Source organism: Anser cygnoides, chromosome 3, assembly GCF_040182565.1.
Source record: "Anser cygnoides isolate HZ-2024a breed goose chromosome 3, Taihu_goose_T2T_genome, whole genome shotgun sequence".
Taxonomy (NCBI): Eukaryota; Metazoa; Chordata; class Aves; order Anseriformes; family Anatidae; genus Anser; species Anser cygnoides.
Genome location: NC_089875.1, coordinates 17,141,507 through 17,159,512, shown reverse-complemented (window position 1 = coordinate 17,159,512; position 18,006 = coordinate 17,141,507). Strand labels below are relative to the sequence as shown.

Sequence of the window (18,006 nt, the reverse complement as noted above, 5' to 3'; positions counted from 1 at the left end):
GAAAGCTCAGCAGGTGACCTCTTAAAATGCAGACAACCAGACTCCTTAGAGCAATCAGGTGAAAATCACTATGTTAAGTCAAGCCAGATAAGGGGAGAAAACATTACCATCTCAAAAACAGGCCGGCAACTGAAGGCCAGGCATTGTCTGTGAAGCATCAGATAGATTGTGAACCTGGATTACCCACTCCAGTGGGGAAACAGGGGAGGGTCCTATCATCAAAAAGTATATAAACTGTGTTTTGGAACTAGTAGGTGCGCTCTCCTGCTTGTGGGGCGCCCGCCATTGCAATCGCGAATAAATTACTACTTCACTGAGATCCTCGCCTGAGCCTAAGTTATTGGCTACGGAGTGTTTCTCACAATTTGGGGGCTCGTCCGGGAGCCAGTCACCTACCGGGGAGCCCCACCGCCGCAGCAGCAGGAAGGCATGCCCCGCTGATTTCAGCGGTCCTGTGCATCGACGGTGGCGGTTCTGCGGAGAGCTGACAGAGGGCCCGAGACTGATGAAAGAGGCAGGATCCGTGAAGTAGTGGGGAAAGGGAAGAAGGTAGGCACTCAGGGTTTTAAGAATTGATCCGGTAACTCTGTGCACAGACCAAGGTAAGAAATATTAAGTATTGCTTTGGGGGTCGGGTGAGACTCTGTGTGATGTGTGATGTGTGATTGAGACGTACTTTTGTACGAAGCGAGTGTGGAGTCCTGATCCGCGGTTCCGTAGCTCCGCGAGGGGCGCGGCCGGAGACGGACGAAGCGTGAGATAAGGGAGAGAAAGGAAGAGTCTCGGGAAATTTGGTGTGCGGTAATCCTTGCACGGGGTAGTGCTCGGAGTACACCAGGGAAATTTGGTGTGCGGTAATCCTTGCACGGGGTAGTGCTCGGAGTACACCAGGGAAATTTTGGTGTGCGGTAAGCCTTGCACAGGGTAGTGCTTGGCAGTACACCACGGAAATTTGGTGTGCGGTAATCCTTGCACGGGGTAGTGCTCGGAGTACACCAGGGAAATTTGGTGTGCGGTAAGCCTTGCACGGGGTAGTGCTTGGCAGTACACCAGGGAAATTTGGTGTGCGGTAATCCTTGCACGGGGTAGTGCTCGGAGTACACCAGGGAAATTTGGTGTGCGGTAATCCTTGCACGGGGTAGTGCTCGGAGTACACCAGGGAAATTTGGTGTGCGGTAAGCCTTGCACGGGGTAGTGCTTGGCAGTACACCAGGGAAATTTGGTGTGCGGTAATCCTTGCACGGGGTAGTGCTCGGAGTACACCAGGGAAATTTGGTGTGCGGTAAGCCTTGCACGGGGTAGTGCTTGGCAGTACACCAGGGAAATTTGGTGTGCGGTAATCCTTGCACGGGGTAGTGCTCGGAGTACACCAGGGAAATTTGGTGTGCGGTAAGCCTTGCACGGGGTAGTGCTTGGCAGTACACCAGGGAAATTTGGTGTGCGGTAATCCTTGCACGGGGTAGTGCTCGGAGTACACCAGGGAAATTTGGTGTGCGGTAAGCCTTGCACGGGGTAGTGCTTGGCAGTACACCAGGGAAATTTGGTGTGCGGTAATCCTTGCACGGGGTAGTGCTCGGAGTACACCAGGGAAATTTGGTGTGCGGTAATCCTTGCACGGGGTAGTGCTCGGAGTACACCAGGGAATTTTGGTGTGCGGTAAGCCTTGCACGGGGTAGTGCTTGGCAGTATACCAGGGAAATTTGGTGTGCGGTAATCCTTGCACGGGGTAGTGCTCGGAGTACACCAGGGAATTTTGGTGTGCGGTAAGCCTTGCACGGGGTAGTGCTTGGCAGTACACCAGGGAAATTTGGTGTGCGGTAATCCTTGCACGGGGTAGTGCTCGGAGTACACCAGGGAATTTTGGTGTGCGGTAAGCCTTGCACAGGGTAGTGCTTGGCAGTACACCAGGGAAATTTGGTGTGCGGTAATCCTTGCACGGGGTAGTGCTCGGAGTACACCAGGGAAATTTGGTGTGCGGTAATCCTTGCACGGGGTAGTGCTCGGAGTACACCAGGGAAATTTGGTGTGCGGTAATCCTTGCACGGGGTAGTGCTCGGAGTACACCAGGGAATTTTGGTGTGCGGTAAGCCTTGCACAGGGTAGTGCTTGGCAGTACACCAGGGAAATTTGGTGTGCGGTAATCCTTGCACGGGGTAGTGCTCGGAGTACACCAGGGAATTTTGGTGTGCGGTAAGCCTTGTACAGGGTAGTGCTTGGCAGTACACCAGGGAAATTTGGTGTGCGGTAATCCTTGCACGGGGTAGTGCTTGGCAGTACACCCCCATTTTCCAGGATAGGAAAAATGGGAAATATGAGTTCCAGGGGACAGGGAGATATCCCTGGGGGAGTGCCTCCCGACTGTCCTTTAGGAAGGATGTTGAGAAATTGGAAGAATAACCCCAAAACTAAGGAAAAAGATAGGAAGAAAATGGTTAAATATTGTGTATCAGTCTGGACGAAAGAACCAATTAAAGGAGCTGCAGTATTTTGGCCAAAATACGGGTCTGACAAAGATTGGGTATGTCAGGCCTTAAATTTTTATGTTAATAACAAATTTCCATTTTCGGAAGAAGAATCGGAGTATGCAGCTTGTTGGATACAAGGAATAAATTTGGTTTTGAGCAAAAATCAGAATAAAGAGGGAAAGAAAAAGGAAGAGACAAGTGATAAATGGGACCTTCTGGATAACTTACCTCCTCCTTATAACCCCCAAGTTGCTGCAGCAGCAGCGGCTGCTGTAGCAGTTTCTCCGAAAGAAGAGACAGGAACTATAGATAACATTAGCTCTGGGAACAGGAGGTACCCCAAACTGGTAAAAGAATTAGAACAAGGTAGAAGAGGTACTGAGAATTTTGCCTTCCCTGATACTAACAGCACTAACACTATCTGTGTATCCTCTTAAGTGAACTTCCCCCCCTCCTTACCAGCAGAGAGGTTAGGAGTTTCCTAGGGCCTAACTTATACTCTTGGGGAGGGGGAATTATGTATATAAATATGTTGTTTACAGGGAAAGAAATGGGAATGATCAGGAGGAGAGCTGCAATACAAAAATGGGAAAGAACTCATCCTCCAGGACCAGGGGTAATACCGGCAGGGCAGAAATAACCACTTGCCGATCCTGGCTGGAAGAATAATAGTGTGCAACACAGAAATCATATGAGAGACTTGGGGTCAGAATGAAAAAGTACTTGGGGATGAATCCTGAGGACCCGGTATCCCAAGGGCTCTTGAAAGCTCATTTTGTGATTGAAGCCTGGCAAGATGCACAGAAAATGCTCCAGAAGGTGGGGGGGATGTAGTGAACAGTCACTGGGGGGCCCTCCTGTGGGAGGCCCTGAACGTGTGTGTCAAGAGGGGAGATGAGAAGGAAAAGCAGAGAGTGAAACTAATGGTATTGACAGTGTAGCAGGTAGTCAGGCAGAGGGTTGGAGAAAGAGGAAGAAAATCTTCAGGGGGAGTCAGGGCCAGGATGGAAAAGAGGGGAAGAGAGATGAAGGAATGGCAGGCAAGGAAAGCTACCCGTGTTGTGGCCTGAATCTTAGCAGGGACAGGCTTTGATGGGATGTTTTAAGTGTGGGCAGGCTGGCCACTTCAGGTAGGAATATCCGGAGTGGAAGAAGGAGGAGAGAAGGAAAATGGGATGAGGGAGAAAGGTATGGAATTAAGTTGGCTAATGACTGAGACTTTGGAGAAAGTACAGGCTGGAGAAAGATAGGAAGAAGTGTTAAGAAGAGTTATTGAAGGTGTTAAAGGTGTGGTATGTAATGTTTGACAGAGCTGTTTTTTGAATGAGTTGGGAAAGTTGAATGAGCAGGGAAAGAGGATGTAGGCATTATCTAAGTAACCGTCTAGAAGTTTTGGTATATTTGCTGTGGTGTTTGGTCAATTTCCCAAGTATCGAGAAGGGGGGGGCAGGGGGGGCAGCCTGCTCCACCAGGGGCCTCTCCACAGGCCGCAGGGGGCTTCGGCTCCGGCACCTGGAGCGCCTCCACCCCCTCCGTCTGTGCTGACTTTGGTGTCTGCGGGGAGGTTTCTCACTCCTCGCTCTCCCAGCTGCTGTTGAGCAGCAGGTTTTTGTTTGTTTGTATGTTTGTTTTCGTGGATGTGCTCTCACAGAGGCACGGACTGTGTTGCTCATGGCTTGGCTCTGGGCAGCGGTGGGCCCCTCTGGGGCCGGATGAAATTGTCCCTTATCTGCTACGGGGTGGTTTCTGGATTCTCCTCGTGGGGGCTGCCACTGCAGCCCCCTCCCGAACCTTGCCATCAAACACAATACACAGGGGCAGCTAGGTCATTACTGGCCTGTAAAGTATCAGGGATTAAATTAACTAATGAAACCCTAACAAGTGATGGGGGTAGAAGGGGCTGGGGTAACAGTGCCACCTTTGGGGGGTACCAAGCTGAGACTAGGGGATAAAATGATCTCTGGGCAATTATTGTATGTACCCAAGGCAGGGACTAACTTGTTGGGAAGGGATTTGATGATGAAATTGGGCATTCAAATAGTAAATTGTTAGACTGGAATAACAGTGGTATTAATGGAGTGCTCTCAGGCCCTGAGAGCAAAGATATATTCACCTCTGACTGGAAAGACTCTGAAGTGGGGGCGGAAGCAACAATACATATGGACAGTTTTACCTCAGGGGTTTACAGGGCCTCTGATTAATTTGGGCAAAGTTCTAGAACAGATTTTGGAGCAATTCCAACCTCCCAAGGAGGAATTTCTGTTACAAAATGTGTATGATTGTTTATTGTCAGGACAGGAGAAAACAGTTGTGAAGGAAGCTACTAACAAGCTATTCAACTTTCTGGGAAAGCAGGGCTTGGGAGTATTGAAAAATAAATTACAATACGTAGAAAGAGAAGTCAGGTATTTAAGGCATCTAATGTCTGAGGGAAAACTGAGAATAAATCCAGAGAGGATTCAGGGAATTGTTGAAAACTAAGAAAGAACTAAAAAGTTTTTAAGAGAGATTTCTGTAAGGAATCAGGAGCCACGAAGCCTGAGGGAAAATGGATACTCCCTGATGGGAGAGAAATGCTGAATAAAGCACCAATGAGGCAAATATGATGTTTTACATCAAGAGAGTCATTGGGAGATGCAAGCAATGTGTGATGTTGTGCTAAGAAAGTATGTCTGTGTAGGAATATACACTTTAGTGAAGCAAATATGCAGAGGATGTACCATATGTCAAAAAGCAAATAAAAAGGTCATTTGTAACTAACCTAGAGGGGGACGGGAGCCAGGGATTCGACCTTTACAAAGTATACAGGTAGACTTTACTGAGTTACGTAAAGGAGGGAGATTTAAGTACTTGTTTGTCCTAATTGGCCACGTGACTGGATGGGTGTAAGCTTTCCCCTCTTATCTGCCACTGCAAACACGGTGGCTAAGGTATCACCGGAGCAAATAGTCCCTAGATATGGGATAGCTGAAAACATTGATTCAGATCAAGGAAATAATTTCACTTCACAAGTACTGCAAGGGTTAATGCAGGCCTTAGAGATTGAGTGGGCTTTTCACACCCCCTGGCACCCCTCCTCTTCTGGGAAGGCAAAGCGAATGAACCAGACATTAAAGAAGCAATTAACTAAATTAGTGTTAAAAACCCAACTTCCTTGGGTAAAATGTTTACTTTTAGCACTCCTCCAGGTTCAAACAGCACCAAGAAACAATATAGGAATTTCACCGTATGAGATGCTGTTCGGATTACCCTGTCTGGGCAGAAGGGATGAGATACCACAATTCGAAACAAGAGAGTTTTCTTAAGAACTGTGTTCTGGGGTTGTCCTCTTCTTTGTCATTTCTCAGGACCCGTGGGAAATTGGGTCCTGATTCAGACCTGGAAAGGATCAACTCCGGCCCGAATGGGAAGGACACTTCCAAGTACTACTAACCACTGAAACAGCCATAGGAACTGCGGAAAAAGGTTGGACTCACTATACTCGAGTGAAGGCATCCATCGACCCTAGTACCTGGGAAGCTGTTCCTACAGAAGACTTGTTGGAAGCTGAAATCGAAGAGAAAAATCTCATAGTGGACTCTGAGCGGGATAAGAGCTTGCGATTGTAAACTAACCTTTTATTTTCACAGGTAACTAATGAGTGTGACTTGTGATTGAGAGAAAGGACTGGCCTATAGTGAATTGAAGTGTTCCCAAGGGGGGTTTGTTATGGTTATTCTTTGTATTGATAATTATTTGGAAACCTAAGGTTTAAAAATAATGACAGGGAAAAATCAATTATTAATTTTGTTTTTAGTGATTATAGGCCTCAGAGAAAGCCTTGGTCAATTGGCAACTTGGAAAAGGCATGACCAGATAATAGTAAGATGGGATACCCCATAAAAATATGGGTGAATGTGACAGAGGGTTATGTACCACAATCTGCCATGTTTGATGCTTGTGAGGTGTTAGCTTGTGGAGATTTAAATGCCCAACGACAATTGAGCAGAGGGAACAAATAACTGGTAGAGACCCAACAGCCAGATTGAGAATAGCTGTATGGAAACGATCCTCTATTGCCATCAGAGAAAGGGAGAAACTCAAGGAGAAAACAGGAGAGAAAACAGGAGGCCTTCTTTGAAATGCGGCAGTTCAAACATTTGAGATTGAAACAGGGTATGGGGATGTGAATGCCTGGATAGAATGGGTCAAATATACTGTCCAGAGTCTCAACCATAGCAATTGCTATGCTTGTGCCTCGGGATGACTGATTGCCCAGATAGTGCCCTGCCCACTGGGGTGGACCAAGGACTCCCGAGGGATGCGATGTATGATTGCATTGTACCAAGAAAAGACTGCCTGGGGAAATGAGGCCTGTAAGTCTCTCTCTTTACTATTCCCTTCCTCGCATGATAGCAATATCAGGGTTCCCCCTGTATTCTCCACAGCTATAGGTAACCATACAGCTTGCCTCTCACGGCAGGCTGTGAGTGCTACCTGGCATCTGGGAGAATTTGCCTTGTGCACGAGGACCTTGAATGCTACTGAGGACTTGATGGGAAACTGCTCCAGACTTGAGATCCCCAGGGCAGATCTCTGGTGGTACTATGGAGGGAAGATCTTACGGTCCACCCTACCATCTAACTGGGGAGGCACTTGTGCACTTGTTCAATTAGCTATACCCTTCACCCTGGCATTTGAAAGTGAAACATCACAGATACCCAGAAGAAGTAAAAGAGGCTTTGGAATATCATTTGATGATAGAGTATACATAGATTCTATAGGGGTGCCTAGAGGAGTTCCTGATGAACATAAAGCCAGGAATCAAATTGCTGCAGGGTTTGAGTCACTGTTCTGGTGGGTAACAATTAATAAAAATGTGGATTGGATTAATTATATCTATTATAATCAGCAGAGATTCATAAACTATACAAGAGATGCGATAAGAGGAATCGCTGAACAACTAGATGCCACCAGCAAAATGGCTTGGGAAAACAGAATAGCATTAGATATGATTCTTGCGGAGAAAGGTGGTGTGTGCGTGATGCTGGGCAACCGTTGTTGTACTTTTATCCCTAACAATACTGCCCCGGATGGCACAGTAACTAGAGCATTGCAAGGGCTTACCACCCTTGCCAATGAATTGGCAGAAAACTCAGGAGCAGACACTTCCATCACAGGATGGTTGGAATCTTGGTCTGGTAAATGGAAAGGGATGGTAGTGTCCATATTTACATCCTTGATTGTAGTAGCAGGAGTTTTGACAGCCATTGGTTGTTGCATTATCCCCTGTGTAAGGGGACTTGTCCAGCGGTTAATTGAAACTGCACTTTTGAAACAAATGACCATGGATCCACCACCCTACTCAGATAAGATGATGATATTAGAGGAAATGGAAAGCAAAGAAAGGGAAGAAGAGGAAGACATCTACCAAATTACATCTTAGAGAAAAAAATTTTGCAAAAATCAACAAATTATAAAAAGAGAAAAGGGGGAATTGTGGGAAAAGAAATGTTGTTTTTGCAGTGTTACATTGTATAGAAGGAAGGAATGTGGTATTGAGATATGCTTACAGTGATAAGAAAGCTCAGCAGGTGACCTCTTAAAATGCAGACAACCAGACTCCTTAGAGCAATCAGGTGAAAATCACTATGTTAAGTCAAGCCAGATAAGGGGAGAAAACATTACCATCTCAAAAACAGGCCGGCAACTGAAGGCCAGGCATTGTCTGTGAAGCATCAGATAGATTGTGAACCTGGATTACCCACTCCAGTGGGGAAACAGGGGAGGGTCCTATCATCAAAAAGTATATAAACTGTGTTTTGGAACTAGTAGGTGCGCTCTCCTGCTTGTGGGGCGCCCGCCATTGCAATCGCGAATAAATTACTACTTCACTGAGATCCTCGCCTGAGCCTAAGTTATTGGCTACGGAGTGTTTCTCACAATTTCAAAGCACAGTTCTCATGTTACAGGTGAAAACATAAGTTCTGTAGACCAATATTGGAATCTAAATTGAAAACCAAACACTGAAATTAAAACTAAAAAGGCAAGTTTTTCCAAGAGCTTATTCTATCACGAATGATAAAGTCCTTCCTGATTATTTTTTGTTGTTAATGTTCTGTGACAAAACCAGACCAGTTTTCTACAGATAGCCACTGCTGGCAGAATTTATTTGACATTGCTCAACATAAAGGCAGTCTCCTACTCAGCCTACAGAAGAACTGCACTTCTGTGTAAGAAAAAAAATCCTGTCTAACTTAATACCTTGTGTACAGCTGCAGACATAAATGGATGTTTAAGAAAGAGTAAGAGCAAGACTTCAATATATCAATATATGATGCTCCCCTGTAATACTCTCTCAGCCTTCCACTTGGGGGACTTCATAACTGGATGATGCTCTCTAGTATTTAGCAGCTCCACGACTGGGTCCAATTTCACTGAAAACTTCCTATTGTTGTTCTAGTACTGCAAAGGTAACAGGAGGAAGGCCAGTATAAACTGTGTTTCATCATAGGAAACTGACAGATAGAATTAAGTGCCAAAAGTGCCATAGCTGTCTTTTTTTCTTTAACATAGTTGCTTTTAAAAACAGGACCATAAAATAATTAAAAGTGGAAAAAATGAACAACGAATACCTTCTTCAGTACTTTTGGGGGAGAAAGATTGGCGTTCTTGTTTTCTTTTTAACACTTTACAAAAAAATATTGAAATGGTGATGAGAAAAAAACCAAAACAAATGAAAACACCAACACACTAGAATAAACTGAATTATAGAATCAGATGACTATTGAAGACAACCTATAATATGGCACAATAGCTGTTAAAAATACCCTATTTTTTCAGTTCTCCTACTTGTCCAGCTTAACCAATAATCTGACATATAGCATCCAACTCTTCACCAGAGTTTAAATAAATCTGCTAGATTTATTATCTATTTTTTATTGTCAATCTATTATTTCTATTATTTATTGTCTGTTAATTTTATAAAATGCTAGCTCAAGCAGCAGTAGTCACATCTTTTGCCCTGGGTGTAAATATTGCACTCTGGGCATGGCTTTGCAGTTGAACTACATTTGGCCTATTCTAGTCTGGAGAGACTCTTCTTTCCTCAAAAGCCTTACTATTCAGAGTTGTGTGACCATGTCTGCCTTGCTAGATGAGAGAGAAAGAACCTGTTAATGTAGTTTGTTCAGTGATCTAGTTAAATGCCTGTCAGTGGTACTTCAGTATGCATTCAACTAGATCACTGAGCAAACTAGGTAAGAAGAGGCTGTCTCTCTCCTGAAAGGTATTGCTGATCCAAGAGTGACAAGAGAACAATACCTTACGTAAAGTGAGTATAAATATCTGATTAGTGCCGACATTGTGAAGGCAAGAGGACATCAAAATTTGGCAAGAAGAGCTTTGTCATTAAGTAATTCAACCACTGAATCACAAAATGATATCTGCATGGACTTCCTGCCTTTACTTCTCACACTTCAATACACTACAAACAACAGTGTAATTTAGAATCCTTTTCCCTGAACTATACTTTCTGATCTCACATCACAAGCGTACCAGAAGTCTTCTGTCATCTTCTAGGAAACAGTAAGAGGTTTGAGTACCACCCTTATTTAAACATTGTGAAATGTAACAGAAAAAGAGCAGTTAATCATGGAGTTAAATCACAATGAGGAGTAAGGAGAAATGAAACGTAAACACATAGCTCAGATGGAAGTCTGGAAATCATCTAAAGGAGACAGGTAGAAAGGGACAAATTCCTACTCTCTCCTTGGCTGTGATTAACATGTCTGCTTTGAAAAACAAGCTGCTCTATGCCAGCAAGACTCTGAAGACATACTTTAAACACATGTGGACGGATAGAGCCTCGGTCTTCAGTATAATCAGGACTTCACAAAAGCTGTGCCAGCATATTTTGCCACACCAGTCTGACAGTGAGTCCATGGGCCCATGTGGATCTTTATGTCTCTATTGCCATTACACGTGCCCTGCTTCCTTCTCCAAAGAGAAGGCGCTTCTGCCCCTATCCTTTGATTCAGCCAGCTCTGGAAATAGACATAAGAATCAACATAAGCAGCCTGATTTTTAGATGTGTTAACAAGACACAGCTCTCAGGGTTACCATATGGAAAAATCAGGACTCTTTCTAGGTGCCTAAGTACCCAAATATAAATACTTTTTTCTTAGTTACCTGACAGAAAATCACTGTTTTCAATATTATTGTTCCAACTATATTCTAAGGGATCTCTTTCCTATCTTTCAGAGAATCGACTCAATTCTGCAGTTCCAACCGCATGCTGAAGTCCCTGAAGAGCCACTTCTATATCAGATGATTCATTTTCTGCGGATGATAAGGTACAATAAATGCAGCCACCAATAAACCACACCCACTCACAATTTGGCTTATGTAATTGCTACGTTTAAGGGTTTTTCACATGAAAACATACTGGTTGTTTTCCACACAGGTGCAGACTCAGTTTCTCTGCAGGCAGAGGACTCAGAAAAATATTGTTCATTTTAGGGAATCAAATACTGTCAAGGAAAGTATTCTTCTATACTAATTGATGGTGTGGGACTTCAGTCAGAACAAAATTCTCTTCATGGTCTGTATTTAGAAGGTAGTGAAAAAATCACTGGCAGCAAGCTTAGCTTGAGGTTAAGGATAAATGCAAAATGAGTGGAAATTCCAGCATTGCCTCTCATAACTATTTTGTCACTATTTGGATTTTTACTATGACTGTAATCTCCTACAAATAAAACTGTTTACCAGAAATACATCAAGAAGACGTTATCAGAAAATCAGTCAGATGGACAGCTTCAGCTGTAGCAGTGCCTACCTATCTTAAAGGCTCAGATTTATAAGGCAGAAACATTGCTTCTGGCAGTTTTCAAGAATAGGTACAGGAGGCGGAGATTACAGAGAGGAGGGTGTTGTGTTGTGGTTAAAGGTTATAAAGCTACATTTACACAGCACTGTTCAATAGCTACAAAATTAACTTGGATATTTCAGGAAAGGACAACTACAAAATCATCAGTGCAGCAGAGACAAGGGGAAAATAACTTTTCAGCAAAACTCCTGTCAAAATGGAAAATAGGCAATTTATGCAGAGGTAGCAGGAAAAAAAAGTTTCAGCTACAGAAGCTTCAGCTTAGAAGCAGGATGTGGGAGACGGGGAGAGGATGAGGGGTATGAAATTTAGCATGCTTCCCAGGCACCTGCTGCCACAGTACAATTCTTGCCTCCTAAAGCCCATGAATCAAAGGTATTGAAGATTCAAGCATTTTTCTCCTGGCAGTGGGTGGCCTAGTCCCTAAATGCAGTTGCCTTTCTGCATGAGAAACAGCTGAAACTGTCTTTATGCACACTAGATGCATGTTATTATGCAGATCATATCAGACGTGTGCTTTGGTGAGTTTTCTCCTGATGTTGTCTCCAAGCTAAGCACGTCCTATCACAAACCACCACAGGCATACCCCAAAATCAAGCGAATTTGGAGATGACTATAAATAGCCAATTTTGATTTCTTTTTTCCTCTTCCTGCTCTCCAGTTTCCATCTGCTTCAGATTTTTTCAGTACTGACCTGGAGCTCAGCTCTTTTCAGAGCAGCAGGAGAAGAGAGCTCAGCTGAAGAGATGTCAGTCCAAGTACCTACCTGATTATTCAATGTAAATAGGTTGAACCTATCAAGGTATTTTCACATATTTTAAATCAAAATCAAATGCTTGCAACGATGGACAAACTGCACAGGTCCTCGAGATCCCTTCTGAAGAGGTTCCTCAGCAGTTGCCTGTCCAGTCAGACATCCCATCCTTAGCACTGACCAAAACATCTCTAGAGGAAAAAATCCCCTTATGAGGTGGGTACACAAGAACATGCAGTCACTTAAAATCTCCCTGTATGTGCCAGGGCCATGCAAGGGCCCTAAGTCAAGAGGATCATCAAGAGGCCCCAAACTGGAGGATTTATATCCTTGTGTAACTCTTCTTACTGCTAGTGGTTTTGATTTCACAGGTTTTCCCCTCGCTTCTGTAGCAGAGAAGAGGGTTTACACAAGTCCTCATCTGCATTTTTTATATTATTATATGTACTATTCTAATGCCTTCTCATTTTCATTTCTTTCTCTTCAGTAAACAGTCCAATTATACACGAGAGACTTTCTGTAACACTAAATATCCATATTGTCTGTTTTGACAGACCCTCGGTTGCTGATACAACCCTTAATCTCTAGCTCTTTTGCTAGCCTGGATTTAATCACCAGTTATACCTTTACTACTGAAAAGAGAAGACCCTCCTGAGTAAAGAGAACAGTCTTTTCACCAAAAAGCTATTGCACAAGTGTTCAGTTTTTCAGATGATTTCTTTATCTTTTACTTAATAACATGAGAGAGTCAGCACGCAGGCTCCCTGTGCTCCTCCTAATGTCCACCTCTCAGCACAACAGTTCTGCAGCAAATAAGTGGAAATAGCTCATTATTTAGTAATAGCTTATTTTAGTCACGTTAGCTTTTATGCACTGATGATCTAAAATGGGTACCTATGAGTGTTGTGTCTTCATCTATATCTATACACACATGATATAAAGAAGGGTGCCTAAATCAAGATTTAGGGGACTAATTGGGGATACTTACTTTGTAAAACAGCAGTGCTAAAAAGCTGCCATTTCAATTTGTAATATGCACCAGGTTTTTTTTAGCAGCTCTCCAAGTGCAATTTACCATTATTCGTTCAAATACCTTATAACTTTGAATGAGCTCAGCACCTAAAGATACCAATTTAGACACGAAGGGGAAAAAAATAAAATGTTTTAATTTGTTGCATCTAGTCCTTGGGAACAGCAGCTGGTAGCCAAGTATTACAAGAGCTTGATTTAGATGCTGAAATAGGATCTGAGTTTTTTTGAAAATTACATATTTAGTGGTAAAATCTATCAGCATTCAGTTCAGAAGGAATTATCATCTCTGTTGGGAAGGACACATTTGTTTTACTAGATAAAGTAACAATCATTTCACTTTCTTTCTCAGCAATAAATCCCACGTTCTGTGAATTTATTTCCTCTGAAGCTCCCCTGTGCAACATATACAATGCTCAAGGGCTGAAAAATGGAGGATGTGTGGGTAACGGGCAAGACCCAGGAAAGGACAACTGTACAAAAGTTGGACCAACCAACCAGCTATATTACAAGCTGGGCCAGCAAAAAGATGCAGAGGGTGTTAGTAATTGGAGATCCCTCACGGAGGGGCACTGAAGCACCCATTTGCTATCCAGACAACCTCTCTAGAGAGGTTTTCTGCCTGCTGTGGGTCCACATTTGCGGTATCACAAAGAGGCTACCAGAAAACCCTATATAAGTCCCATGCTATTTTGTAAAATTGTTTGTACTCAACTGATGCTATCGGGATTGTATTTTAGTCATTGCTACTAAGATCTTAAGTGTATTGAGCAGTTTCCTTACTTAAGTGTATTGAGCAGTTAGGGAAACCTCATCTGTGAATGGGTCATGTATATATTGCATATACAGCAAGTAAATATTGATTTATTGGCATACTAGGTTCTTAAATAGAGTAGTTCAATTATGTGTATATTTGACTCTGATTTATCTACTACATTGTGGGAGGATTAAGGTGGCATATAGCTCATGCAATTGAAGAAAAATAACATTTGTTCCATGCTACTTCTGAAAAAAAAAAGCTTGTATTTTATAACCTTTGCAAATAATCAACACAATTCACTGCTGAAAATTTCTTGTCACACATTTTCTAGCAGAAAACTTTAATTATACTGAACACTAGGTTGACAATGTTCTGCCCATGCCTAATACCTGCCAGTCTCATTTTTGAGGAAATACTGTCTATCCTATTAAGTAACAGTTTCACTTCTTTAGGCTAGTGCATGATCCTTGAGGAACAAAACCACCGACGGTTACCATTTTATGGAGTTTCATATGCTATTTACTATTTCCTCTTAAAGCCATAAGCCTGAGAATATTACACGCCCACCCACACATACAAGCACATTTTTCCTTTTAATTATGTCTCTATCCCTAGAGATTATAGTTAGGCCTGAAACTGTAAACTACATGCATCCTAAAATACAAAAATCCACAACACAAGATGTGTGTAATCTTAGGATCTTTTCACATGTTTTCCATGATTTTTGAGGACAGGAGCAGGAGAAGACTTCTGGTTTGGGAACATTTCTGGTAGGCAAGGTTTACCACCTTGCAGCTTATGCAACAACTCTGACTCACTTGTTACAGCCCATCTGTCAGGTTTGTGGTGCTCTGCCTGGAGCTGCATCAACCACTGCCACCAGCAATATGGGCACATCCTGCCTCTTGGCAGCCAAGGGTGACACAGTCAGGAGAGGAAGACACCACCACAGAGGCAGAGAATGCAAGAATAATACAACGTGCAAAAAGCCACTCACTCCTGGTGACCTTGGAGTAGCATCTACATGTAGAGGAACTGGAAGAAGCCTAGAAAGGACAAGTATGTCACACAAATGCATCACAACAAGCCTTTCGAGAGTATCAATTAACATACCACCAGCGTTTCCTTAATGTATTTGCAGGCAGCATGAGCTCAGATGAATTCAAAGCTCCAAGGCTGGAAACATGGCCCACTAAAGCCACGATGCGCCACAGTGCAGACACCATTATAGCCAACATCTCAGCGTGCTTAAGTTGACATTTATTTCCTTATTTCCTAGCATAGTAAACTTCTGGTAGAATTGGCCTTTATTTTGCATTTATTGAAATGTAAAAGATATTTTTTTTCACACTTTTTTTTTTTTTGGCAGCAGAACATATTTTGGAGTTGTTTTTTTTTTAATTCTTTTTTTTTTTTTTTTTTAAACCAGAGACTTTAACAAGTTAGCAATTTTAATGAGGAGAGGAATGTTAACTACTTGAATAAATACAGACCATGAAAGAAATGAAAAATTAAACTTTTTTTTCCCCTCTTGGAAGCTGGAGATAATTTCATATCTGTGGGAGGTGCTGACTGCCCAACTGTTTGTTTAAATATGTTATTTAAAGGGTTCTTACAAATACGGTTCTCTCATAACATTCAGCATTTCCATTACCCTAGCCATCAAAGTTATTTGCATGCTGAACACAGGGCAGCTCATGCATCTTCACTCAATTCATTACAAGAGACAAGGAAAATACAAAGCAGACAAAATCATGAATGGCTCTGCAGTGTTCCTATGATGCAGAGCATGAATGGCCCGGAAGGCTGAGCTAATCATTTCTGTATTGCCACCATTTTGGACTGTCATACTCACAGTTACTGTGCAAATCCAAGGTTTTTCATTTGTTTTTCCCAGAAAAATAAACACCAGCAGACTCAGCATATGATTATTGAACCTCAAGTTCTAAGCCAAAAGAAGGCTCAAAATATAAGAAAGAAGGTAAGAATACATCTGCCTTTGTAAACAAGTCACAAAGGTGAATAAATGGCATCTATACTCATACTGTCAAAACAAAAATTTGGACCTAAGAAAACCAATTCTTCTTCTATGCTGCTATGTTCTCACTGTATTTATTAGTATCTGGATTTTTCCTATAGATCATTTACTACCTTCATATTTTTCCCTCCCTAAAAGGTCAAAATTTAGCATGTGGAGATTTATCATTGGGGAAAAAAAAAAAAAAAGAAAAAAAAAAGATCTGTTTCCCTGCCAGCCCAAAGTCACAGTCAACACAAAAGACAGACCTACATGCACACTTAGCCATCAGAAAAAGACCTTCAGATTGGAAGAACAGGGATCCTAACAGAGCCATACAGAAAGGTCAAAGTTTAGAAAACAAACAAACAAACCACACACAAAAACAAACAACAACAATACAAAAAGCAAAACCAAACACCAGCCCAAAAAACAGTCCCTTGGAAACCTAATCGGTGCATTCTTTGACATCCATGTATGTTAGGGGACAGCTACAGCTTGGGGAGATATTGCACATTGGATAGGTGTGCCACACTGCATCTCCTGGCCTCAGTGGCACCTTCTGGTTCTGGTTTTAATCTTTTTATTTTAAGAATACTAGATGATACTTCCCTTCGGAAAAAAAAACACTTCCTTCGGCTGCTGCTCCAAGCCCTGGTGGCAGCGACATATTATGCATACAGAGGAGGTGCTGCCACCTACTAATGGGCTTCATCCTACTGAACAAATCAAAAGCATCAAAAGGCAACAACAAGCAACTGGGGGATGATGAAATAATAGCATCTAATTCATCCTGGTGAATTCAGGAAGTGCTAAAAGGTCACCTCGCTGCTGCTTAGCCTTGTCTGCAGTATTTCCAAGTGCAAACTCGTCAAATTAGGTCACAACCATGGCTCATGTTGTACAAGACTTTGTTATTACTAGAGCTGTGCCAGTGGCAGCCATTCTGGTTCACAAGTGTTTAGATGAGCAAGGATTTGTTTCTCACACATTCGCAACCCTAACTTTCTTTTTGAATTTGAGTTTACTGCATATGTGAGCAGACTGAGACCATTAGGTCTAACAAATTCAGCCAAAGACATCAACAAAGATTTATTCAAAACTTTACAGAACAGAACTAATTTTAGGATTTTAACAAGGTTCAGGAAGGATGAATTGTGTTTGTTTCAAGATGTGACAAGAAAATTTAAATACTCATAACTGTTTGTAAATTTAGGAAAGAGCTATAAATCTCCCTCTCATTTGTCAGTTCAGATGAGTTCCAGTTCTGGTGCTCTACTCAAATATTTGGCAGGATTATACTTCTGTGCTTTATTTCCTAATTTGACCATTATGGCAACTAATTTATTTGTATGCAATTTAATTATGTTTAGCTGTTCTGCATCCTTGGTGCTCTCCAAATATTCAATTTCCAGCTATTTAATTTTCTTTTCACTCTTCTCCTGCATTTGGATGATTGCTCTTTACGTAGATTGCTGGCATGGAAATGTCGCTTAAGTTGTATCATCTGCATTCAGAGTTGTTATTTTATTTTAATGCAAGGGGGCAAATCCCAGGAGTTTGACCTTTGGTCTTCAGGTGCTACAGGCTCACATACATAAGCTGTCCCCTTTTTTAACTTCCTTCTTATATTGATTCCTGTTCCACCACCAGGTACTATTCATAGAGTGGAGACCTCCCCTGATCCTTGCAAATGAATCTTTCCTTCACTTCCTCCCAGTGGGATGGGGGGGAGGGGAAATAAATAAATAAATAAAAATAAAACTAGTGGATTGAGATAAAGACATTTTAGTAGGAAAGCAAAAGGAAGTGGAAAACAATATATATATATATATATACAAAAAAAGTGATGTACAACACAATTGCTTACCACTAGCGAACTGATACCCTACCAGTCCCTGAGTAACGGTACCCTCATGTCCAATTCTCTCCGGTGTTATCAACATGATGCCATATGGTAAGAAATACAGCTTTGGTGAGTTTGGTTCAGCTGTTCTGGATGTGTTCCTTCCCAGCTTCTTGCATACCCCTAGCCTCCTTGATGGCAGGATGGTATGAGAAGCTGAAAGGCCCCTGACTTAGTGTAAGCACTGGTCAGCAATAACTAAAACATCA

The 18,006-nt window shown here is 42.4% G+C and overlaps 1 long non-coding RNA gene across 6 annotated transcripts in view; it reads left to right on the top strand.

Annotated features, from left to right (window-relative positions):
- LOC106043150 (uncharacterized) overlaps window positions 1-18,006 on the top strand; it is a 60,153-nt gene that overhangs the window by 9,301 nt on the left and 32,846 nt on the right. For all 6 annotated transcript variants that reach the window (XR_010830083.1, XR_010830082.1, XR_007168881.2 and 3 more), the window contains 2 exons: window positions 10,707-10,798; window positions 15,772-15,855. This is a non-coding gene — a long non-coding RNA (uncharacterized lncRNA). The remainder of the gene's footprint in view (window positions 1-10,706; window positions 10,799-15,771; window positions 15,856-18,006) is intronic.